Source organism: Podarcis filfolensis (assembly GCF_964270895.1).
Source record: "Podarcis filfolensis genome assembly, chromosome: 17".
NCBI lineage: Eukaryota > Metazoa > Chordata > Lepidosauria > Squamata > Lacertidae > Podarcis > Podarcis filfolensis.
This window is the reverse complement of record NC_139621.1, coordinates 7,334,787-7,360,143: the sequence shown is the minus strand read 5'-3', so window position 1 is coordinate 7,360,143 and position 25,357 is coordinate 7,334,787. Positions and strand designations below refer to the sequence as shown.

Genomic DNA, 25,357 nt, shown 5'->3' with positions numbered 1-25,357 from the left:
TACTAATCTTGCAAAAAATTCGTTAACTCAACGCAAATTATCTATTAAACCATGCAGTCTGCAGAGGGAATCGAACACAGGTTAACTCAAAGGTAAGTTGAGTTCAATTTGTCTCACTCCTTAGTATAGTATACATGCTTTGCAGTCTAAATTATAGTAATAAATATGCCTTATTCATGTTACTATTAAACCATTGTATAACCGATTACAGTAAAGCTAAAACTACAATTGAAAATTACACGCGTGCAAGTCGTACCAGCCCTGATGAAACTTACTGAATATATTTACTCTGCCTTTTATTTTGGAAATGCATTGCTGATTTATGCAAATATTATTATATTTGAAATACTGCTTGGGTAACGGAGTTGTTACGGATGGGAAATATAGTTTTTACGATATACAGTGTATTTTTCCAAGCTATGCAAATAGAAAACAGCAGATGCAAGGAAGTACACAAAGTAAAGCTGACATCTTTAACAACGCAATAAAGGTAAAGGTACCCCTGGCCGTTAGGTCCAGTCACGGACTCTGGGGTTGCGGCACTCATCTCACTCTATAGGCCGAGGGAGCCGGTGTTTGTCAGCTTTCAGGGTCATGTGGCCAGCATGACTAAGCCGCTTCTGGCGAACAAGAAAAGCGCACGGAAATGCCGTTCACCTTCCCGCCGGAGCGGTACCTATTTATCTACTTGCACTCTGATGTGCTTTCGAACTGCTAGGTGGGCAGGAGCTGGGACCGAACAACGGGAGCTCACCCTGTCGCGGGGATTCGAACCGCCAACCTTCTGATCGGGAAGCCCAAAAGGCTCTGTGGTTTAGACCACAGTGCCACCCACTACAAGAAGGAAAGGTTCGGGTTTGGGAGCACATGAAGACCCTTGTGGCAAGCCAAGGGTTGAGAGACTGGGGAGCAGTCCCTTATCCCCTCTGGATCCTTCCCCCTGAGACCATCCATCGGCATCAAATTCCCCCATTTTCAGAGCTGGGGGCATCTCCTCTAAAAGAGCCCAGCACTGTTTTGGTGCACATTGCAGAAGGAACCAAGGGAGTTTATGCGCAGACAGCCAGGAGCCCCCAGGACAAAGATGCCAACACACATCAGTTCTGACAGGCAAGAGCTGCTGAGGTCATCGCTCTTGGTTCTTGCTGCCCAGGACTGAGCTCTGTTTTCTGTTTTCTGCAGGACCACAGCGACTGCCATCTCCAGCAGGCTGCCAAAAAGGGGGACCAGCTGCAGCTTCTCTGACTTCTGAGCCAGACAAGCAGAGAGCTAGCTTCCTTCCTTTCCTTACACACAGTCTGCTGCTGGGGCCAGGTCTCCTTCCTGCAGCACTAGGCACCGAAACCTCTCTACAGCAGCTCCCTCTCTCTCCCTCCTTCCCTTCCACATCTCTTATTTGCTCCTGCAAGCACCCCAGGTGCACACCAGAGACAGACAAGAGAGACAAGAAGACAGGGATAAGGCAGCAAGTGGAGATGCACCAGGTTCACTACATTTACTCACAAGTAGGGGAGACAGAGAGGTCAGGCTCATCCACCTTCTCATGAGTACCCAGCTTAGGACTCAGGTGCTTGCTGGACTGTCTTCATCCATCCCAAACTCCGCATCATCTGGGGGTAAAGGCGACCAGAGACAGCATCTTCTTGGCGGTGATGCCTTTGGCATACTCTCCCTGGGGAAAACCAAGTTTGATGTTTAACTAGAGTGCCAGCTGAACACCTTTCTTCTTCCTTTCCTTTTAGCATCCCAAGGTTTACAGATCTTTTAGGTAAAGGTAAAGGGACTCCTGACCATTAGATCCAGTCGTGGCCAACTCTGGGGTTGCGGCGCTCATCTCGCTTTATTGGCTGAGGGAGCCGGCGTACAGCTTCCGGGTCATGTGGCCAGCATGACTAAGCCGCTTCTGGTGAACCAGAGCAGTGCACAGAAATGCCATTTGCCTTCCCGCCGGAGTGGTACCTATTTATCTACTTGCACTTTGACGTGCTTTTGAACTGCTAGGTTGGCAGGAGCAGGGACTGAGCAACGGGAGCTCACCCCGTCACGGGGATTCAAACTGCCGACCTTCTGATCGGCAAGTCCTAGGCTCTGTGGTTTAACCCACAGCGCCACCCGCGTCCCTACAGACCTTTTAAGCCACTATAATTTTTTTTTACCTGATCTGCTTTACTTTCTCTTTTTTTTTAACACTTGTTTTGGTTTGCTGGGTTTTCTTCTTTTTTGTTCTCAGACAGACATCTTTCCCAGCCCTCCCTGCACGTGAGAAGCAAGATGCTGGACTAGAGGAAGTTTTGGTCTGATCCAGGAGTGCTGGAAACAGGGGAAGGTGGCTCCGTGGCGGAAGACATGCTTTGCAAGCAGAACGCCCCGGGTTCAAGCCCCAGCACCTAAAAGGAGTGGGGAAACTCGTGTGTGAGATCCTGGAGAGCTGTTGCCAGTCAGTGTGGACAGCGCTAAGCCCAATGGACCAACGATCAGGCTAGCCATAAGGCAATGTCCAAGGACTCGCTGGAACTGTTCGATTTCTCTGAAGAGGTTGCCTTTCACATCGACTGTCCCCTTGTAACCGAGAAAAATATAGAATCACAGAATTGTAGAGTTGGAAGGGACCCTGCATACCTGCGATGTAGGAATCTGCAGATCTGGTGCTCATTTTGAGAGTTTGTCTCTGATCATGTGTGGCCGTTTGGGCCAATGGCCAGTAACATTTCACCTGCTTAATAATAATAATAATAATAACAATAATAATAATAAATTATTTATTATTTATACCCCGCCCATCTGGCTGGGTTTCCCCAGCCACTCTGGGCGGCTTCCAACAAAACACTAAAATACTATAACCTATTAAACATTAAAAGCTTCCCTAAACAGGGCTGCCTTCAGATGTCTTCTAAAAGTCTGGTAGTTATTTTTCTCTTTGACATCTGGTGGGAGGGCGTTCCACAGGGCAGGTGCCACTACCGAGAAGGCCCTCTGCCTGGTTCCCTGTAACTTGGCTTCTCGCAGTGAGGGAACTGCCAAAAGGCCCTCGGAACTGGACCTCAGTGTCCGGGCAGAACGATGGAGGTGGTACTTTAAAGGTACTTTAAAAATGTACACAGGCAGTGATTATATTGCACACTTCTTTTTGCCATGGCTGAAACGTCTAGGGAAAGGATGTTAAAAGCTTAAGAAAAAAATCAGTTTGTGTTGGGGTGGTAGTACACGAAAGGCCATGTGCTTATCCTTATACAGACCAGTGCTCCTGTGGACCTTGAATAATAAGACCCCAAACAACTGAAAACATTCATGTGCACAGGTAGACATGGCAAAGTGGCCTCTTTTGGGAATGTTCTACCATTCAGGAACGTCACATTCTTTGTGTATATTTCAAGTTTTCTTGGGCAGCGAAATTGCTCAGACAAGAAGATGCTCGTGTTCTGTTGTTTATTTCCATAGGCTTATTCCGATCGAAGGAGGAGTTACTGCAATCAGGAAAGAGGCTCTTCCCCATTCTCTGCTTGCAGAATTATCAACCAAAGGCAGATTCAGGGGAGCGCGACCAGTGCGGACACATTGGGCGCAGAGCTTCTGGGGTACTGCAGCAGGCGCCACAACTATGATGCCCAACGAAAGGCGAGAGGTTGGTGGGAGGGTGGATACAAGGCGCCACTGAAATTCGAGGCGCCAAGGTCTGCCACTGTATCAGTTATTGGTGCTGGATTAAGTGCCACAGTGGCAGTGAGCACAGGCAAAATACTCAAGAGGCCAAACTATAAGAGATGCAGAAGATCTGCAAAAAGATACAATTATGTCCCTCCCACCCCTACTGTGCTACGAATAGTAATTTCAGAGGGTGGCCAATTTAGGTGGGGGGAAAGGGGAGCAGGGAAGGCTGTTCTTAAGAAAAAAGAAAACTGGATTTCCCAGCTCTTGTATAGCGAGGCTGGAATGAGGGTTCAAAAAGTTGCTTAGAATTTAAAACAATGAGAAGTACCGTGCAAACCCAAACCACCAGTGGGCACTCAAAGCCAGAGAGAAATGAAAGCAGCCAGCCGAAGTGTCTGTGTTTTTCATGCCCATTGGGCAGGAGGGGTACAGGAGAGGTTATGCCACAGATCAATTCACACGATAACATAGTAGGCACATCATGCAAAGAAAAGAATAAATGAAACAGGCCTTGAGTTGTGGTCTGCAAACTTTCAGGCTATCCTTTCCTTGAGGCCATAACTCAGCAGTCGAATATTGCACTCCAAAGGCTCCAGATTCAGGCAAGTTTCTAGTCCTTGTGATCGTAATGTGCAGCTTGGGATGTCATCTGGGTGAAATCTAAAGCCAGAAGAGAAGTTTCAGTGGCTCACATATCTCATTGCTCCTCCTCATGGCTAGGCAGAAATGGAGCAACATTATGCAAACTAAGCAAATACAAAAAAATCGCCATGATTGATAGAGGCTGCAAAATCCGGCTTTCCACGGCATACCAGGATACCTTAACACATCTTATTTCTTTATTTTAGTACACACAAACCTGCTTTTGGCTTTGATCATATCTGCAGCCATTTCATAGGGACGCGGTTGGCGCTGTGGGTTAAACCACGAAGCCTAGGACTTGCTGATCAGAAGGTCGGCGGTTCGAATCCCCGCAACGGGGTGAGCTCCCCTTGCTCGGTCCCTGCTCCTGCCAACCTAGCAGTTCGAAAGCACATCAAAGTGCAAGTAGATAAAGAGGTAGCACTCCGGCGGGAAGGTAAACGGCGTTTCCGTGCGCTGCTCTGGTTCGCCAGAAGCGGCTTAGTCATGCTGGCCACATGACCTGGAAGCTGTACGCTGGCTCCCTCGGCCAATAAAGCGAGATTTGCGTCGCAACCCCAGAGTCGGTCACGACTGGACCTAATGGTCAGGGGTCCCTTTACCTTTACCTATGGCATACCCCAGGATACCTTAACACATCTTATTTCTTTATTTTAGTACACGAAAACCTGCTTTTGGCTTTGATCGTATCTACAGCCATTTCATGAGGGTGGCGGTGATGGCAGCAGCAGCAGTGGCAAGATAGGGCGGCATTTCTCGTTTCTCCTCTAGTGGCTGGACACACACACACCCCTGGACTGGCTTGGTACATTAATGGCATCTCTGTTCTCTGGCCAAGGATATGCCCATATTCTGCTCACTTGGTATCTCGTTCTAGAAACAGGGTTAACATACAGCTTGGCCCAGTTTCCTCCCCCTGAAAAAACTCCCTTTCTGTGGTCATTTCCAGATGACCTGCTTATTGAGCATTCATCCTGATTTGTTTGTGGGAAGGTTAGATGATGTCAGCCATTTAGCGAGCCTTCATTCTGATTTGTTTTCTGGGGAGGTTTAGACGATGTCACGCGCCAGGCAAATGTACAGTGAATTTCCCCCACCACTTTCCCTTTCACCAAAGGCCCATTTTGGGTGGGTGGGGAGGAAGGAAGCTTGTTGCTAAATCAACTTTAATTGCACAACCAGAATTTTCTGCTACGGGTCGAATTCTACCCGAAAACAGCAACAGCTTGGGAGTGCCCTATGAGACCTCAGCAGTGGTCTTCTTTCCTATCGTCAAAATAAGGGTGTCATAGTGAAAGCATTCTTAAGTAATGCCATTTAGAGAGTTCCCTTTCGATAAGACCATTAAGCCCAAAGTCTAAAATTGCCGAAATGAAAAATTAGAAAAACATACATATTTACAAAAAAGGAAAATACAACAGAAAAAATAAAATACATGTAACCAAGAAAAAAATTAGAGAATATTTTGTCTCTTTTCATATTTACAGGTATTTATACCTCTATAAAATGCTATTCACAATAAAGAAGTGAGATAAAAGGTAAGATATCAGAAAAAAGAACAAAGAAAAAAAAGTAGAAGAAAAAAAATTAAAAGTGAACATTTTTAAAAGAAGATAAGTATTCACTATACACAGCCATTTCCAATCTATATTTATAGATTTTCTAATTTGTACTTAATAAAATTAATTAAAATATTTAAAAAATAATAATAATGCACCACTATGCTATGGAACACATATTAAAACCGCATCACAACCTCTCTTGAGTTGCTAGCACAGCTGGCTCAGCCCTGACCTAAATACATCTTCAGCAATGGTCTGCCCAGCTTTTTCTTGAAAACTGTCCACAGCCAGAAGCTCACTGGAAGGACAGATCCTGAAGCTGAGGCTCCAAGACTTTGGCCACCTCATGAGAAGAGAAGACTCCCTGGAAAAGACCCTGATGTTGGGAAAGATGGAGGGCACAAGGAGAAGGGGACGACAGAGGACGAGATGGTTGGATGGTGTTCTCAAAGCTACTAATATGAGTTTGACCAAACTGCGGTAGGCAGTGGAGGACAGGAGTGCCTGGTGTGCTCTGGTCCATGGGGTCACGAAGAGTCGGAAACAACTAAACGACAACAACATCTCTAGTTAAAAACGCTGAGTCGTCATGGGTGAAGATGTCAAAGACCTCTGCCCTGGATAGCCACTTCCAGCCAGAGTAGACAATACTGGGCTAGATGAACAAGTTGTCTGACCTGGTATTAAGAAACGCCCTGAACTCCTAACAACACACCACCTCTTTATTAGGCCAAAGAGAACCCAGGAGTCCTGGCTCCTGGCCACCAGTTACCTGCCTCAAAACAACCACTCAGTTTACTCCCACATCTCAACTCAAAACACTCTTGAGGGGAACATTAAGCTAAGCACTTCCTTTGGGCAACAGCCTCCTTCCTTCCTTCCTCCACATCTTTATATTAAATATATGCAGAGCTGAAGCTGTGGGGGGCTAGCCAGTTTTCCTGTGGAAATGTGGACACAAAGATGTAGGACCACTTAGGGCCAGCCCAAGACATCTTGATGCCCAGGGTGGGAAAGGAAATTGGCACCTGCTAATTAATTGGGAAAGATGGAGGGCACAAGGAGAAGGGGACGACAGAGGACGAGATGGTTGGACAGTGTTCTCGAAGCTACCAGCATGAGTCTGACCAAACTGCGGGAGGCAGTGGAAGAAAGGAGTCCATGGGGTCCATGGGGTCACGAAGAGTCGGACATGACTAAACGACTAAACAACAACAACAACAATTAATGAAGGGTATAACCCACCAGAAAAGTCTCCTGCTGAAGTCCAGCTGGGGAAAAATGAGAGCCCCTGATCCTTTCAGTAGGATGAGTGCAAGATCGCCAAAGGGACTTTGCTGCCTGCCTTCATCCTACCAATTCCAATGGGACCCACCAGCCACCAATGGGCAGGAAGCTAGTTTAGGAAGATGCAGGACAGGCCCTGTGGCACACACAGCTCTATCCTTCCAACAACTTGTTGGTGCTCCACACCCCACCCCACCCGGGTCTGTTTCCTGGGGCAGTCGCCCCCCTCTCTCTGCCTCATGCCCTGGACCTGCACGAGGATTTCCTGGTAGACGGTGGTCCACAGCTCAGACCTGTCTCCTACTCTGCTGCCCGTAACAGCACCAAAAACCAGCTGTTTGATGTGCCCACCTCTCTGTAGGTTCACCTTCGTATAGTGCAATTTAACCCCAAAAAGTTCAAGCTTTTCTATTGGTTTCTCAAAGATGGAGAAATCAGGTGCTTCCGCACAGATGTTTACTGAAAGATCAGTGCTTTTCATGATGTCCTTGTCAACAAAATGCCAACCCATATCTTCCCCCACGTAATCCAGATTTATCCTTTCCGGAGGGAAATCTGTTTAAAAAAACATGCACCTGTTTTCCAACGACCCATTTGCAGTATTTCAGTGACCTGCTTATGCCAATCATCTTTAATGCATTCATGCATGCGGGGTAAATCTGATGGAAATAAGAAGACTGAGCCAAGCCTGAAAGATTCCAGTCACTGAGCAAGTGCACTTATAGGTAGAAGAAGATTGAGCAAGAAGAGTTAAGTACTGGAAATCTACAGTCCTCTGAACTTGAATAGATAGCATTCAGGACCATGTCTACACACAGGAAGTACTATGCTCAGAGGTTAGATGAGGCTGTTCAGAAGAAAAAAAAAACATTCAATGGCTCCAAGCTATGCAGCAACTATCCGAAGCCGTACCAGTTCATATGAGCAAGCTGGGGGTGTGTGATAGTAGTGTTTGCGGCACATTTCTCCCCACAGAGGGAACCCCCTGCAACATGGCATGGAATGATCTGCTGAACACACACTTCCTGTTTCAAGCTGAACTGCAACTGCATGCATGGTACAGCTGTGTCCTCAATTTGCTTTTGCTTTTCTGTTTCACGGCAAACATTTTACAAAACTTAATTTGCATTGAACTCATTTGGTTCGCCAAATGGTTACCGAAATCAAAACAAGGCCAGGGCAGGCATAGGCAAACTCAGCCCTCCAGATGTTTTGGGACTACAACTCCCATCATCCCTAGCTAACAGGACCAGTGGTCAGGGATGATGGAACTTGTAGTCTCAAAACATCTGGAGGGCGAGTTTGCCTATGCCTGAGCGAGGGCAATGCAAAGACATTTGACGGGGTTCGGTTAAGTGAAGGGAGGACACCACCAAGCAAGGAACGGACAAGTGCTTCATTGCTCACAACTCCTCTAGGAGAAGCCATGCTGGCACCTGCTTGAAGTCATTCTTAATTTGACAAGCCTACCCAGATGTTTAGGAAGCCTGCAGGAGTTTTAATTTGTTCCATGCTGTTCTATTCCAGTTTTAACTTTCTGTATGTTTAAAATTGTGGCTGTAATGTTTTTAGTGACAATGTTATTGTTTTTATCTTTTTTTGTAAACTGCTTTGAGGTTTTCTTCCTACAATCAGGTGGCATATAAATTTTGTGAAATAAATATATTATTGTTATTGTTATTGTTATTTATACTTTGGCCACCTCATGAGAAGAGAAGACTCCCTGGAAAAGACCCTGATGTTGGGAAAGATGGAGGGCACAAGGAGAAGGGGATGACAGAGGACGAGATGGTTGGATGGTGTTCTCGAAGCGGCCAGCATGAATTTGACCAAACTGCGGGAGGCCGTGGAAGACAGGAGTGCCTGGCGTGCTCTGCTCCATGGGGTCACAAAGAGTCAGACACGACTAAACAACTAAACAACAATTAAATTTGTATGCCACCCTTCATCCAGAAAAAAAAATATATGTGGCAGCAAAAACAACTTCTAGTAGCACCTGAAAGGCATTAATTTTTGTATTTTTAAAAAACAGCCTTCCCTAACTTGGGGATGTGCTGGACTCCCAACTTCCATCAACTCCAACCAGCATAGCAGGGCTAGTCAGAGGGCCCAGCACTAACCAGCATTTTGCATACGCAGCCCCGTCTTCTAAGGGAGTGGAATGGCTGGGGGGGGGGGAAGGCTCAGGAGGAGCTGCCAGGAGGCTGACCTCCAGCATCCGGTGCTTAAGGCAGGAGGTGACCTCACTCTGCTTAATAGTAGGGCCGGCCCTCCCTGTGACATCACACAGAAGTGATGAGAACATGCACTCTTCGCTCATATCAAGTATTTGCTCCTCTCTCCTCAACTTTCAGACGACAACAACCGGTTTCCTTTCTCCAGAGCAGGGGGAGGCAACCTAAGGCCCAATTGCCTCCTAAATCCGGCCCATGGACGGTCTGGGAATCAGTGTGTTTTTACATGAGTAGAATGTGTTCTTTTATTTAAAATGCATCTCTGGGTTATTTGTGGGGCATAGGAATTCATTCATATTTTTTTTCAAAATATAGTCCGGCCTACCACATGGTCTGAGGGACGGTAGTCCAGCCCACGGCTGAAAAAGGTTGCTGACCCCTGCTCCAGAGAGTTCCCCCACCATTTGGTAAGGGCACCCCTCTGCAAGTTTGGGAATACAAACACACAAAAACAACAACAACAACACACACACACACATATATATATATATACATATGTACATACACACCCTTTTTTTTTAAGACAGAAGAAAGCAGGAACCAGGTGATTCCCATGCATTAAATTTATTAATGTTTAATTGCTTTTTAATGATTCCCCCCCCCCCTTTTTAGCTGTTTCTCTTTTTATCTGCCTTGAGTGTTGGGGGAAATGCAGGGTATAAATAACAGTAATAGTAATAGCAATAGTAATAATACGTAGTAGTAGTGCCAGTATCTCGTGGCACTGCAATAATCACCTTGCTTAAAACATCAGCAGCAGCAACAACACTCGGATGTGAGTGCCTATTCTCCAGCACTGGAGGGCATATGGTCATCTCTGCATGCCCCACAGTGCTATTGGCAATGCCAACTATCCCGCTCTGTGCCACCTAGTTGCTCCCCCCGCTAACATGGCACTAGTGTTGCCTCAGCAATTTTGTTCATTGTTGAGTTTTGTTCTTTTTTTGTCCTCTGGAAGAACCCAGGCATATTTCACATCCTCATTACTGTTTACAGCACATTGGATTAAAAAACACAAAACGGGCTCTCACAAATGAAAGAAGTTCCCATTTAACACCTAGTAGAGCAGGGAAGGAACACAAAGGTTGCACTATAAATACTGAACGTGGCACTCTATAAAAACAGCCAATGCACGCAGGTCATTCCTTTTAAAATCATATTTGTGCAGTGTCAGATTCACAACGCTGACCAGGGAAATCACAGAAACTGAAAGATTTGGTTGAAATGGGTGTGTCTGACTTTCCTCTTCCCAGCTCTCTGCACTGATGCCTCTTAAAAATAATTACCTTTTAAACGATTTTAATTAAGAAACTCTGTGAAGTGCATTCCCTTTTATTTTTTTGAAAGACCACAGATGCAGACCTGAGGCTGAGACATAATGACTCCTACCTGCCACCACTCAGGGAGCCAAGAGCTGGGCTGAAATTCAAACCTGAATCATCCAAAAGAACACAAAACTCGAAGAGGAGATAAGAGCAGTCATGGCTAGAGTTTTGCCTAACTAAGACTTGCTAGAGCCCCCATTCAAATATCCATTTGGCCATCTAGCTGAGAGGGTGAGGCTGGCCTGGCCTACCTTGCAAAGTTGTTTTTTAGGATAAAAGGGGGAGAGAGAGGACATTGCCTTGAACTCCTGGGAGGAAAGACAGAATCTAAATGTGATGAGTAAATCAGGATCATAGCTGTCAAGCGTCCCTTATTTGGCGGGACAGTCCCTTATCCCAGCGCCATGTCCCGCTGCTGTCCCTTATTGATGATGTCCCTTAAATAAGCTACTGAAGGTAATGGGGCCCTTTCTATGTCCAGCTGTCCTTTGTCAACAACAAATTGTTGCTGTTTTTTTGTGTTGAATATATGCTATATGGTAATTTATGGACCTAATAGGTATCTAAAGCCATTTGCACACAACAAAATATGTATTTTATCAAAGTAATTGTTGATCCCTTATTTTGGCTGCTGATCCCTTATTTTCAAGGCCGCTGATCCCTTATTTTCATATCTGTAAGCTGACAGCTATGATCAGGATTGGCTGTTCCCCTCACGGTTTGCGTGATCCCAGCACGGAATGAATATTGCATGCGGCAACAACACACAAGTTGACCCAACGTGTCCCGCACATTTTCGAGCGCTAGGCAGGATCTGTAAGCCTTTCCTGCCCTGAAAAAAGATGCATTAAGAGAACTTTGAAATTAGAACTAGCACAAGGCCTCCTGCTCCATAAGCAGAGATCTATATAAAGGTGCTTTTAAGACGGTTCAATTATTTAAGCCGATAGCCCCCAAGAGCAGCTCTCTGGAACACCAAGTACTGGAAATGGAGCATGCCACAACGGTTATCGTTATAAAATGTCTTCCCCCCCACATCACATGCGCACAGCCAGAGCAAGGAGTAGTTCAGGGAAGTCTTTCCTTGGGAGGCGAGAGAGAGAACCCAGAGTGTTTGTTTACAACTGCACCAGTTGAGAATGAATTCTACGAGAAAAGCAGCAGCATTCTTGCACAGAACTCCACATCTATGGCAGAAAATAGATCAATGACAGGGATACTACCAGGGGCCAGTTTCTTCCTCTTTCGTTGCTGTTGAGGGCCACATTCCCTCAGGGGTGATCTGCCAAAGTCCCCATGCTGCCACTGGCCAGACAGAGCCAGAGGCAAAAATGTTCTGGATTAACTAATCCAGAATAAAGAGGGCCCTACTACAATTTTCATTCTGGTCAACTCCAATTAGAATTCCCAGTCCTATGTAGGTCTACTCAGAAACAAGCCCCACTGGGATGGATGGGGTTTCTTTCAAAAAAGTACAGTCATACCTTGGGTTAAAGACGCTTCAGGTTGCGTTTTTTCAGGTTGCGAATCGCTGAATCCCAGAAGTACCGGAATGGGTTACTTCTGGGTTTTGGCGGTCGCGCATGCTCAGAAGCACTAAATTGCGCTTTGCGCATGCACAGACGCACCAAATAGCAACCTGTGTGTGCGCAGACGCGCCGCTATGGGTTGTGGACGCTGCGGGTTGCGAACGTGCATCCCGCACGGATCACGTTTGCAACCCGAGCGTCCACCGTATGTGGAAGTTGCTGTTTTTGGGCAATGCACCAATACAGCTACTGTTCTTGAAAATGCATAAAAGTGACTTTAGTCTTCTTGGAAGCCTACCAATTTGTTCTTAGATGGCGGGCCATACAACTAGGAAAAACGGAAATAAAATAAAACGTGGCCCCCTTCAAACTGTTCTGAAACTACATGGAAACAATTTTAAAAGCCAGGAGCACCAGGAGGAAACAAACAGGAAGGAAGGGATTCTGATGGGATGGAAAGATGAAGTAGCTTCAGGAAGCAACAGGAGGGGGAACATAACATGTAGTTGGGGCTTGCTTATGGCTGCTGGACCATGTTCTGCCCACCTGTGCTCTTGCACCTGCAGAATACCTCCGTCTGCCTTCCTTCCCTGACCACCCACCCTGCTGCAGCAACAGCCATTGTGCTAAAGTGATTAACAATTTCTTTACACGGATGCAGAAATTCTTCTACAGAAGGATTTTCCACTTCCGTTGACCCATTTTCTGCTAAAAGTTTGCTTTCAGATTATGAATCTGTAGGTAGGGGCCTGTCCTTCAACACTTTAGGTACTGTGCTTAGCCGTAGGTACTATGTAAATACAGATTACATATTTATTAATAAAGCATAAAACATGAATGTCTTTGGGATAAAAAAAGTCTTCAAAGTACAGCCTTGGTGATTAAACCAGAATAACTGACAACTCTGCTAATGCACATTTCGTGTGACACACACACACACGGAGCCTCATAGAATTGTAGAGTTGGAAAGGACCCTCAGGGTTATCTCGTTCAACCCCCCGCAATGCAGGAATCTCAACTAGATCGTACATGACAGGTGGCCATCCAATCCCTGCTTTAAACCCTCCAAGGAAAGGGAGACCACTGCCTCCTATGTATACAAAGATGTGCATTCTCCCACAGGGACAGGCTGGCTGTGTCTGGCAGCTTGTATTGGTGTGTTTGCATGTGCGTGCATGGAGACAGTGGAGGCGGGCAACGTCCTAAATCGGGGTCCCCAAACTAAGGCCCGCGGGGCGGATAAGGCCCAGGGGACTCGTTTATCCGGCCCGCGGCGACCCCTCTTACAGACGCTGCGCTGCTTGGCTGCCCACTTCCAGGTCGGAGGAGCACCGGAAATAGCTTGGGCGCATGCGCAAGCGTTATTTGTGCGTGCGCAAGCGTTATTTCCGGTGCACCCCTGGGTTGGAGGAGGCCCATGCACATGCGCACAAGCTATCTGCGATGCTCCTCTGACCTGGAAGTGCGCTGGAAATAGCATGTACGCACATGTATGGGCACACGCTCCCCCGCCCTCCGCACGATTGGCGCTGGAGACACTGGCCCGAGGCGCGGTACGTTTGCTGACCCCTGTCCTAAATTACCTGCCTCTCTAACATGGAGGAGAGGTCCATCCACAGTAACTCCGCAGGACTCTAACCAGGGGCCCATTTTCCCTTTCCATAGCAAATTTTGGTGGGTGAAACCTCCTAGAGCTATAAATAAAACTCTGCAGAGCAGTAATGATAGCTCTGCAGCGCCCGAGATCCACATCAGCTCCCCATACTAAGTCACATTCACAAAAGTGCAAACCCCTCCCCGCCCCTGCCAGTCTAAAAATAAATCTGACCACTCTGCCGGGAAGCCAGGGGCATGGTGGAAGATGGAGCTGCAAAGAGGCACTTACAGCAGCCAGAGGACATCTCTCAGCTCCTTCAGACACGGCTCCAAAGGCCCAGCCCCAGCTGAGAGTACAAAAAGTTTCTGGGTAGCCAAACTACACATTACTTGGAAGCAGGTGCCAACAATTCTCCACTCATGATCTTTTTAGCAAAACAGTAACTGAAGGTTCTGATCCAGTTTTGGAATGGCTACACAGAGGGAAGTGGGGATTAACCCACCCCCTGCCCTGATTTTTGTTTTAACCTGCCCAGCGTGATTTTATGCTGTGTTGGATTTGTTGGATTTTGGAAGCTGCTCTAATTGCTATGGTGGAATAGTGGCTAAATTATCACCTCTACCTCAGCCACCATCCATTTCACATAGGGGAGCTAGGGACAGATCCCTGCAGCATCCCTAAGGACAGGGACATTGTGGGAGGGGGACTGGGAATGGGGCTTTGTGCAATTCAACACAATCCCACTCCTTATGAGCAGCATGTAGAACAGAAGAGTCAGAAGCTCTGTGGAATCCCTCCACCACCTTTTCCAAGTGCAGCACAGCACAGCAGTAGGCACAGCTGATTCTTCCTGGCTGGAATATGGTTAAGGTAAAGGTAAAGGACCCCTGACAGTTAAGTCCAGTCACGAACGACTCTGGGGTTGCGGCGTTCATCTTGCTTTATTGGCCGAGGGAGCCAACGTTTGTCCGCAGTTTTTCTGGGTCATGTGGCCAGCAGGACTAAGCCACTTCAGGCAAAACCAGAGCAGAGCATGGAAACACCGTTTACCTTCCCGCCGGAGCGGTACCTATTTATCTACTTGCACTCTGATGTGCTTTTGAACTGCTAGGCTGGCAGGAGCTGGGACCAAGCAATGGGAGCTCATCCTGTTGCAGGGATTCGAACCGCCGACCTGCCGATCGGCAAGCCCTAGACTCAGTGGTACCAGACTACAATAATGCCTCTGGTTTGCCTGGATGGAGGATGGAATGTACTCCAATGTTCAAAGGTAGAGGTCACCTCCATTGCTTCCATCTAGCCCAGCCCACCACACAGCCTCTGTCTCCTTCGTGACAACTGTCGCCGTATCATTACCAGTTATTACAGAAAGCAAAACAGCAGAGAATCAACTGGAGGACTAAACTGGAGAGTGAGGTGGGAATAAGGATGGTTTTGCTGGATCTTATCAGAGGGTCCATCGAGACCAGTTGTGGGGAACCTTTGGTCCTTCAGATACTGCTGGAGATCCCATCCACCCTGGCCATTAACCATGCTTTCTGGGACTGATGGAAGTTGTAGTTCAGCAATACCTGGAGGGCCAAGGTCTCCCCCTGTCCTGGCCCACATGTTTTTTCTAACATTAGTCAGCCAAATGCCCCTTGGAAAGCTCACAAGCAATGGAAGAAGCAAAGATCACCCGTGTCGAAGCAATGATTCTTCAACATCAGCTTGGTTGGACTGGTCATGTTGTGCGGATGCCTGATTATCGTCTGCCAAAGCAACTCCTCTATTCCGAACTTAAAAATGGAAAGCTGGTGGTCAACAAAAGAGGTTTAAAGACTCTCTCGAGGCAAATCTAAAAAAAATGTAGTATAAACACCGACAACTGGGAAACACTGGCCTGCGAGCGCTCCAGTTGGAGAACAGCCTTTACCCAAGGTGTCATGGGCTTGGAAGACGCTCAAATTCAGGATGAAAGGGAGAAATGTGCTAATAGGAAGGCATGCTTAGGAAACCCTCACCGTGATCAACTCCTGCCCGGAAATGTATGTCCCCACTCTGGAAGGATGTGTGGGTCCAGAATTGGCCTCCACAGTCACTTACGTACTCACTTTTAAAACCGTGTTCATGGAAGACAATCTCACTCGGCTACAAGTGATCGCCAAAGAAGAAGGAGGGAAGCTCACAAGCAGTCCATGGAAGCAATGCACCTTCTCATGTGGTTTGTCCTCAACCAACCAATCAAAATCCAATTTTTATTTTTTTTTTTTTTTTTAAATAATATTTATTAAAATTTTTCAAAAATACAAAAAATATCACTTTACGGGACTCCCCCCTTCCCCCACCCCTACCATATTCCCCTTTCATATTGTTGGCCAAACAAGTTCCCCATTCAAATTGAAACTTAATTTATTTTACCCTTAATAATAATAAAAAAAAAGAAAAAAAAACCCAGTGTTCTTTCCCCAAGACCCACCCCATGTCATTCCACAATTTCCATTTTTTAATAAAAGAAGCACCCCAGATAATAGAAACAGAAAAGGTAGAAAATAAAAAAAAAATATAATGAATAATAGACCAATTCAGCAAAAAATAACAAAGTTGGCAAGCCTTTGGAGTCTTAGTTCTCCCCCCCCTGTCTCCGGTTTAATTTCCCCCTGACCATCAACCCCTAGTGTCTGCCTGGAATTCTTAAGGCCATAAATCACAACTTTTCCCCAACTCCTTGCTGGCTTTTTCTTTTTAAAATTAAAAATAAATTTTTTGAAAATCAAAATTATTATTATTATCATTATTTTTCAAAACTTTAACTTCAGTCTTTAATAAAACTATAATAGAACTCCCTCCATTGTTCTTTCCAGGTTGTAGTCTAAATTCCCTTTGTTCCGCTGCTAAAACGTTGTAATTCGAAAGTTTGGTAAGTCTGCAGGGATGGTTGTTATTCAGGGGCAAAACCTTACGTTCAGTCCCTTCCTTTCTTCAATAGAAAAATCTATTGTCTCCTTTAAAAAAAACAAAAAAGAAAACACCCTGAAGACGAGATGTTATTTCCGTTTTGCAGCTTTCCCAGAAGATAACCAGTCCTGTAAAGTTCCATTGGTGTTTTTCCACTTTCCCAATCCTTGTAATGTCCCGAAGCTCCTCAAGGGGGATTGTTGTGACTTTGTTTCCTCTAATCCAAAAGTCAATTTGTTATCCATATTCGCCATTTTGTATCCAAATTTTAACAAGTTGTAGCAAATTGTATCAAATTTAACCAGCCAAGTTCTCATAATAAAATCCACTCCACTTTTCGACTTTGACAGCTATTTTGACAGCTGTCAAAATCTCCGACTCCTTTCACCAGGCTCTCTCTTCAGTCGCCCCGGTTCCCAGGGGGGGGGGTTGCGTTTCCCTTCTCCAGTTCCTCCTCCAGCACAGTTCTTGTAGTTCCCCATCGTGAAATTTTGGATTTTTATCAGCAATGCAAGCCTTTTTGGGTCTTGGTTTCCCCGTCCTTGTTTTGGAAAGTTTACAATAGGGAGGGGACTGACTTCCTTTTTGGATCCCCCCCGCTCGTATCCAATTCGAAAAAAAAAAATTTTTTTTCCTCCTTTTGAACCCGGTTTCCAAATTTACTCACGGGTTGTTGTTGAAAAGTCCGAATTTTCAATGGAAGAAGTCAGCGCTCTCCGCCGGATGGCATGCGGCTTCGCTCAGCAGGGGAAGCAGAAAACTCAAGGCACCACGCTTCTCCCCGGCACCCGATCCGTAGCCTTTAAAAAGGCTCCTTCACGAGTCGGGAGGGCGCTAACGGTGCAAGCCGAGTCTCCATGTCCACGGCCTCCGTGGCCGTGGTTTCTAAGGGTCCCCGCATCGCCGGTGCGGTAGAACCCAGCCCCTGCCGAGCAGACTCCCTCCGGAGCTCGGAGGGAGTCCGCCATTCGGCGATGGCGCCAACCCGGAAGTCCCTCAAAATCCAATTTTTAAAAGTTGGGTGATGCAATTTGGAGTCCCATGCATCCCCTCTGTGTTGATCTTTAGTCCTTTCAAAGTCTCCCATTCCCAAGGTGTCTTGGGGGCGAGTCCTAATGGCCAAAAAGGCATGAAGCTGGTTTACATCAGTAATGTAGACAGGACCATAGTAGGCAAAAGAAGTGGTTGGGAGAAATATGAGTAACAAAGCAGGTGCTGATAACTTTTTAGAAAGATAATAATTTGGGTGAAAGGTGTTGCAAAAGCAACTTCACAGGCATCAAAGAAACGCAGCTCTTGTTCCTCCAAGATTGTTGAAGCAGACCCTTCCTCTGTCTGCGATCAGCTTTCACCTTCCCGTTGGGAATCCCCGCCTCTCCCTGCAAACATGAGCTCACTGGCATTTGGATGGGCTTGGCTCTGCCTCCCATTCACTTGGACAGAGCAGGAATCCTCTGAATGAGGGCTGGTCTCTCTCCAAAAATAACCGAACCCTTTGAGAGCCAAAACACTTGTGCCTCTCCCAAGGAGATCAGCAAGTTTCTTTAGAGCAGGTAAAAACTGAGAAGCTGGGAAGAAACTGTGACTCAGCACAGGCCAGAGCAGCAATGCTAGTGGCATTAGAGAGACAGGATTCTGCTCCAGTGGGAGCTCACAGCTTTCCAGGTCTGATCTCAAATCCTGGAGTCTACACAATTCCAGACAAGACTGTTAGATGCCTCTTAAGGTGCATGTAAGGTGTGAAGAAAAATACAAAAAGCATGAGCAGGGAGGACTGATACTCGACAGTGCCTGAGATAATCAACACTGTCTACAAGACCAGAGTGGACACGGAGAAGAAGAATAGAATCTTAGCGTCAGAAGGGACCCAAGGGTCATCTAGTCCAACCTGCTGCAATGTAGAAATCTCAGCTAACACTGAGTAACATTTTCTTCCCCTAGATAGACAGATAATTTATTACGGTCAGAGGCCAGCTTATAAAACACACCTGGGGGTACAATCCCAGAAGGAAAACAAGCATTTAAAACAATGTACAACAATAAATTTAAAATTTATAAATGTGATAAGCGTATAGACACTTAAAACTTTAAGATAAGCTACCGCAGAGAGATGACCCAGAGTCACCCATGGAACCAAGTTTGGGGATTTTCTTAACCAACTAGTTTGGGTTGGGGGATGGTCTGCGCCTACAGATCTGTACACAGAATCTGGCGACCATCCGGGTCGTCTTATGATCTTTGCCTAACAGGAAAAGGTCAAATTTTTGCTTTTCCGGGAGGTCAGCGAGCCTCACCAGCAGGGGATCAATGGTCTCACTACGTGCCTCTTCATAAAAGGAACATCTAAAGAACAAGTGCTCTGGGCTTCCTATATCCCCCAATGAACAGGCGCAAAGTCTCTGAGCATATGGGACTTTTAAAAGGGATCCTTCCAGGACCGGCGAGGGCAGAGCTGAACTTCTGGCGAGTGTAAAAACCCTTCTTGCATTTTTGGATACGAGAAAGAAGAGATATGCTGCCGGTGCAGCTATATATCTTTCGATTTCTCCAATTTTATAGTCGGGGCACCTTGAGCAGTCCTGTTGTCTCTCGGTGTCTATGATTCTTTGCCTGACCGTAGCTTTTGCCTGGCCCAACCATTTTCTTCCCCTACTGCATTCACGAGGAAAATCCATTTTCTGAAGGTACTATCAGCAACACAGGATGCCACTGCTGAGATGTACGCCCCTACGAACCAATGGGAGATATAAAGCTGTAACTTGTATGCTTGGCTTCAGGCTGATCTGATTCTCGCTTGGAGTGATGGCGAATTCACCTCAAAGGGACTCACTTGCCACCACAGCAGCGTGTTGCCCCCCTTTCACTCATGTTCTGAACGTTCTTGTTTCTGGGAAACAGCTGCAGGTGCGTATCTTTGTAACATCTCCAGCACATCGCTGAGATTGATGGATGGCAAGTGTATTTCTGGGACCTCTGCCAGTTATCAGATCGCTCAACTAGGTAAAGGTAAAGGGACCCCTGACCATTAGGTCCAGTCGTGGCCGACTCTGGGGTTGCGGCACTCATCTCGCTTTATTGGCCGAGGGAGCCAGCGTACAGCTTCCAGGTCATGTGGCCAGCATGACTATGCCGCTTCTGGTGAACCAGAGCAGCGCACGGAAACGCCGTTTACCTTCCCGCCAGAGCGGTACCTATTTATCTACTTGCACTTTGACGTGCTTTTGAACTGCTAGGTTGGCAGGAGCAGGGACCGAGCAACAGGAGCTCACCCTGTTGCGGGGATTCGCCCAACTACTGACACATTAAAAAGATGAGTAACAACAGCCCCCTTTTTTGGGGGGGGAATTTGCTGGGAGATGCAGCATGGGGTGACGATCTCAGGTGAAAGCAGCGAAAGTCATGTGAAGTTGTCGGGTCTTTCTTCCCACTCTGAGGAGGCTATGGAGTTTTTACTGAACAGGAAGTACAGTATCTTCTGGCAGGGAACTGACCCCACTTTTGGAAGAAAATGTTGCATAACTTGTCGTTCCTACATCCAGTCCCTTGCTTAGCCTCCAATCCTATGCCCACCAACTTAAGCTCCAGTAAACTCAACTGCACTTACTTCTGAGTGGACATTATTATAGGATTGCACTGTTAAGAACAAGTGAGTTAAGAAAGCTTGTGGAGCCACAAACTGCTCTTATTCAGAGGCTGCTGTGTTTAAAAACCAAACAAAATCCTGAGACCTTGCGGCCATGGCCAAATTAACAAATTTTATAAGAAGACTGTAAAAAATGGAATACGTTTATGGAGAATTGGACACCATTTATTGAATCTTGTAGATGCAATTCATGAATGCTAAGCCCACGTTCATGCTTTGACATGAATTAAGATAAATAATAATACAAATACTAATTTTCAAACCGGTGTCTCCCCAAAGCTACAAAAATATTCAGTCAGGTTGATTTAGGTGTACCTCAAGTCTCTATCATGTATAAATTATAGACACCCCCTGTTATCATTACCCCCACCTCTAACATCATCATAGCTTAATGATGGGTGCTTAATAGTTGTTGTTTTTAATCAACACACAACACCTTGCTGGCTGCTACTGTCCAAAGCACAAATGTTTTATGTACAAGTCCCACAACAATTGTTTTCATTTACTTAGTGAGTTTTACTGTGTTAGGCCAGGGCACAGGGGCAATGCCATTCTACAACGCTGCCAGCCTTTAAACCAGCCAAAAACTGCCTTCTCATCTACCATCTTGAAAACATCACCATGCAAGTTCCCTTTCAAACTATTACATGGACTTTGATAAGCCCATTTCCAGGTTGCAGAAGTGACAGGCACCTCAATAATCCGCTATCTTTTACGCTGCTAGTATGAAAACTTGCTATTCAAAGTTTTCTCTTTACTTCTCTGTGACAATAGGATCTAGGCAGGCTCTAGGATGGATCCGTACAGTGTGAACAGACACCAGCTGCGGTTCTCTTTGCCTCGTTGTGTTAGAGAGGCCTCTGTACAAGGTCCTGGGTGACAAAGAGCAGATGAATATTCAGCAGCGTGTGGCTCTGCTGCCCGTATCACAGCAAGGTCAACTTGTACCAGTTAGCAATATATTCACTGCTACGGACGAAAAGAGTGTCATCTATAGCAAGGTAGACTAAGCTCTCCCTTCCGACTTAAATGGGAACAAATGCAGTTAGCTGGTCACTTTCTGAAACCATTTTGCCAGCTCCCAATGTCTTCCTAACTGCAAAAGGAGAATATGCAAGGCATATTGCAGAACTGTATTGTGTATTGTTGCTTAGTAAGAAACTTTGGATACATCACCTACAGAACTTTTTTTTTGCAGGTTCCTTGCAAATGCACTGTTAAGTCTTTGTCTCTTAGTGCCCCCTCCCTCTTCAACGTCACAAAATGAATACTCCATCTCTCATCTGAGGCGAATGCCCCTTATGAAGCAGACTATTAAGAGTCTCTCTGAGCACGTACAGATTGCACTGAGCAACTTTGGTCTGATTCCACAGGCTTAAAAGCAGGGCAACTTGCATGAGCCAAGGACAGGGTTCCCACAAAATCCTGAGCCGTGCACCCATCTTTAGAAATTAAATGCTGCTCTGCCTCCCTTTAAAGGATGAAGTTCAGATACATAATGGGACTTTTAATGCTCATACCTTACAAAAGTACTTCGGCACCACAGCTATATCTCCTGCAACTACTGTTATTTCTCTGGCCATACCTGTTCGTTCCACAGTGGCAGATGAGAATTAGTTTTGATTATGCCAACTTCAATCATCAAGCAACACAGCACAGCGGCAAATGGCACATTCCTGCCCAGTGCCTCACATCCATTTCAAGTTCTGCCAGGGTGGCAAGAGGCCATGCCATGCCAAGGCAGTTTGGCTGCCCTCAAAAACTGCACCACACAATCCAAGAGACCAAGTTCACCCAAGGCTGCTCTGCTACCATCTCCCTGAGTGCCAAGGCACAAGCCTCCAGGCGGAGAGCGTTTTCCTGGAGGATCCTGTCACAAAAGCAGCTTCCCTGGCATTCTGAGAGGCACAGCTGGAGAGAGATGCTTATGGAGTCGGGCCATTCCCGAAGACAAGATGCTTCAACCAGAGCCTGGTCAGCAGCTCAGGGGTATGGAGGGTTGCCTAGAGGCTGCCACCCTCTATATCACCTGTGCTGTCAACTCAAGGAGCCAGGCCCCACCCTGCAAGGGCCAGATTGGGGGCCAGAGGCATTCTAGTTGCTGACTCCTGACGGAGAGAGCAGAAGAATGGAGCAGAAATACACCTTCATACACTTCTTACACACCTCATGTAAGATTCCCACAAGACAAAAGGAACAAAAGGAGCAAAAGTTCTAGGTGCACCAGGTACATCTGCTTGTCTCCCTCCATCCCAGCAGACTCCACAAAAGTTTCACATGACTGTTTTGGCTGAAGTCTGACAGCAGCTCAGAACTGGTCCCCTGCCAGGACCTGCTATTGACCAGCATAATCCCGAGATCAGGGCAAACTGCTAGAAGCCCCACGGCAGAAGTTCTCATTTCTAGCAAAGGGACACTCTTGCTTCGCCAGGCCCAAGGGTCTGCTCTGCCCCCCCCCATGCCCACACTTCTCTAGGGGTTCCTTTTTGCTAATGCACTTCCTCGCTTTTGAGATGCCTCTAAGCCTGAGATGAAGGGCGATTTCACCCATCGCAATGTCTCACTTCCCTAAATGGCAAAAAACCACAACCAAAACCATTTCTCATCTGGGAAAAAATCTTAGTCTTCCCCCACCCGCTTAGGAAAGGGAGACGGGGGCAAATGCGGCGGGGAGTTATTGGAAATGCGATTAGGACTTCAAAAGCACATGAACTTCTGATGGCGAGAGCAGACTCCGGCCTCGCCTCCCCTCCCCCCTCCCCCCCCCATGTCGCCTGCGGGGGAGGCCACGCGGTGTCGCTTCGCCCTCCCTCCCTCCCTGCCGCCGCCGCCGCCGTCTGGGGCTGCCCGTGACCAGCACATTTAAGGCCCGGCGCACCGTCACGCCGCTCCAGCTTTCCCACTTGATCCTGACCGCAGACAGGAGGGGAAGGGGCCGCCGGGCGGCGACCTTCCCTCCCAGGCGCGTCTGGAAGGGAGGAGGGGGCGGGGAGGGGGGCTAGCACTCCCGCCGCCGCCGCCGCCCGAGGTGCTCCGCGATCCTTCCCGGGGTGGGGTGGGGTGGCCTTGGGGGAGCCTCCGCCGCCGCCTTACTCACGGCTCCTCCTCGGATCTCTCTCGCCGGGGCGGGGCGGCAAAGACGGCGCTGGATGGAAGGGGGGGGCGCGCTCCGGCTATGCCTTCCCTTTGTGTGCCGTTTCCTTCCCGGCCGCGAGTGGCACTTGGCGGAGAAGGGGCGCCGTGGGAGCCGAGCGGGGTCCTCCTTTCTTCGCGCTTTCCGAAGCGGAGATGAAGGGCGGGGGGGGCGGGGGTGGTTAGAGACCCTCTCCCTCCCTCCCTCCCTCCTGGCTGGCGTCTGCGAAGAGGCTCGGCGGGGAAAGTTGGATAGAGGCGCGGCGGCCCCGCTGCTCCCTCCGCGGAAAGAAAAGAAAAGAAAACAACCATCCAACAATCAAATAGCCTTTCTTTCGCGAGGGGCGGGAGGCAGGGCGGCCGCCGGTCCCTGCCACGCTCTCCCGGCCTCGCAGGTCGCTCGGCGGATGCTCTTTTCCCACGGGCGCGACGGGGCGGGCGCGCCGTCGGACAGCGCGCATCGTCCCGCGCTCCCCGGTGGCGGCCACGCCGGACGCCGCGGGAAGGGAGCCCGTGACCTTGTTTCCGCTGAGAGCTCAAGCTGCTCCCGGATCGCGCCCGCGCTTGGCAAGGGATCTCGCCTCCCCACCTCAGCCCATCCGGCGCCGGCTCCGCTCGCTCCCGGTCCGCGTTCAAATCCACGTCGCGACCCGACCCGTCTCTATAGGAGCCAGAGCTCGACGTTTTACATATACATCCCATATGTGGGCAGTTTTCAGGGAAGAGGTGGGGTGGGTCAGATGAGCGCCGAGGGTGCTCCCCGATTGGCTGATCGGGAAGCCCCGGACTCCTCTTATTGGCCGCGAGCCCCGAAGATTGATTTTTCCCCTTTCCCCCTTTTTTTTTTTCAAAAAAGAGAACGGTCTTGGGTATCCGAGGGAGGATTTTGCAGACAAGCTCGCCGAGGAGCAGACGTTAACCCCCAGCGCGCCGGGCAGACACGCGAGGGAGGCAGCAGGCGCGGCCGGATAGCCAGCATTCCCCAAGGTGCATGAGAAATGGATCCATCCCACGCCTCTTCCTAAGGCCGGCTGGGCTGCGCCTCCCGGGGTTTCCGGCCTCGCTCCTGCGCCGCTACTAAACACAGATGCGCAGAAATGAGGCTTTGTTGGGGGAGCATCTCCGTGCCAGATTTTCTGCTCTCCAAGGTGCTGGTAAAGATACCGGATCAGGGCCCCCGAGGAAGAAGGAAGTTGGGGGTCTCCATAAAAGGCGGATCTACACGGATCCTCATGGATCCTCCACTTTTTAAAAAATAATTCCAACAAATGCAGTGTCAAATCACACCTAGAAGGCACGCCTACAAACTGGACTATAAAAAACGTGGATCCAACACTTTGCCGCGCTGCAGCACCACAAAAACATGGATCCGAGGCACGGATCCTCATGAATTCATATGATTTTTATATTGAAACAAAATGAAAACACCATGCTACTGTAGACCACATCTTAATCTGTAGGAGGAACCAAAGAAATCACGCATCCACTGTTTCGTGGTGCCGCAATGGCGCAAAAACATGGTTAAAAAACACGGATCCTCATGAATCCTAATGATTTCTGCACTAGATCAGCCCAAACTCACTGTCAGATTACACATCATGGCCAGGGGCACAGCATCCACCACAGAAATCACAGGTCCATGGCTTCCTGGCCATACCGTGGCCCAAAAACGTGGTTTTCAAGCACGGATCCTCATGGATCCTCACACTTTTTGCATTGGGCCAACCCAAAGTCACTGTCAAATCACACATCATAGCCAGGGGCACAGCATCCACCACAAAAATCACGGATCCACTCCTGCCTGGCCATACTGTGGCCCAA

The 25,357-nt window shown here is 47.7% G+C and overlaps 1 long non-coding RNA gene across 2 annotated transcripts in view; it reads right to left on the bottom strand.

Annotated features, from left to right (window-relative positions):
* The window catches only part of LOC310753075, a 39,797-nt gene extending 15,568 nt beyond the window's left edge, over positions 1-24,229 (bottom strand). The window contains exons 1-2 of one of the 2 annotated variants that reach the window (XR_014543152.1): positions 24,126-24,229; positions 1,504-4,308 (exon numbers count right to left, since the gene is read on the bottom strand). This is a non-coding gene — a long non-coding RNA (uncharacterized lncRNA). Of the gene's footprint in view, positions 1-1,503; positions 4,549-24,125 lie in introns of those variants that run through there. The other variant, XR_014543153.1, reaches the window with a different exon arrangement.
* Positions 24,230-25,357: the final 1,128 nt, after the last annotated feature.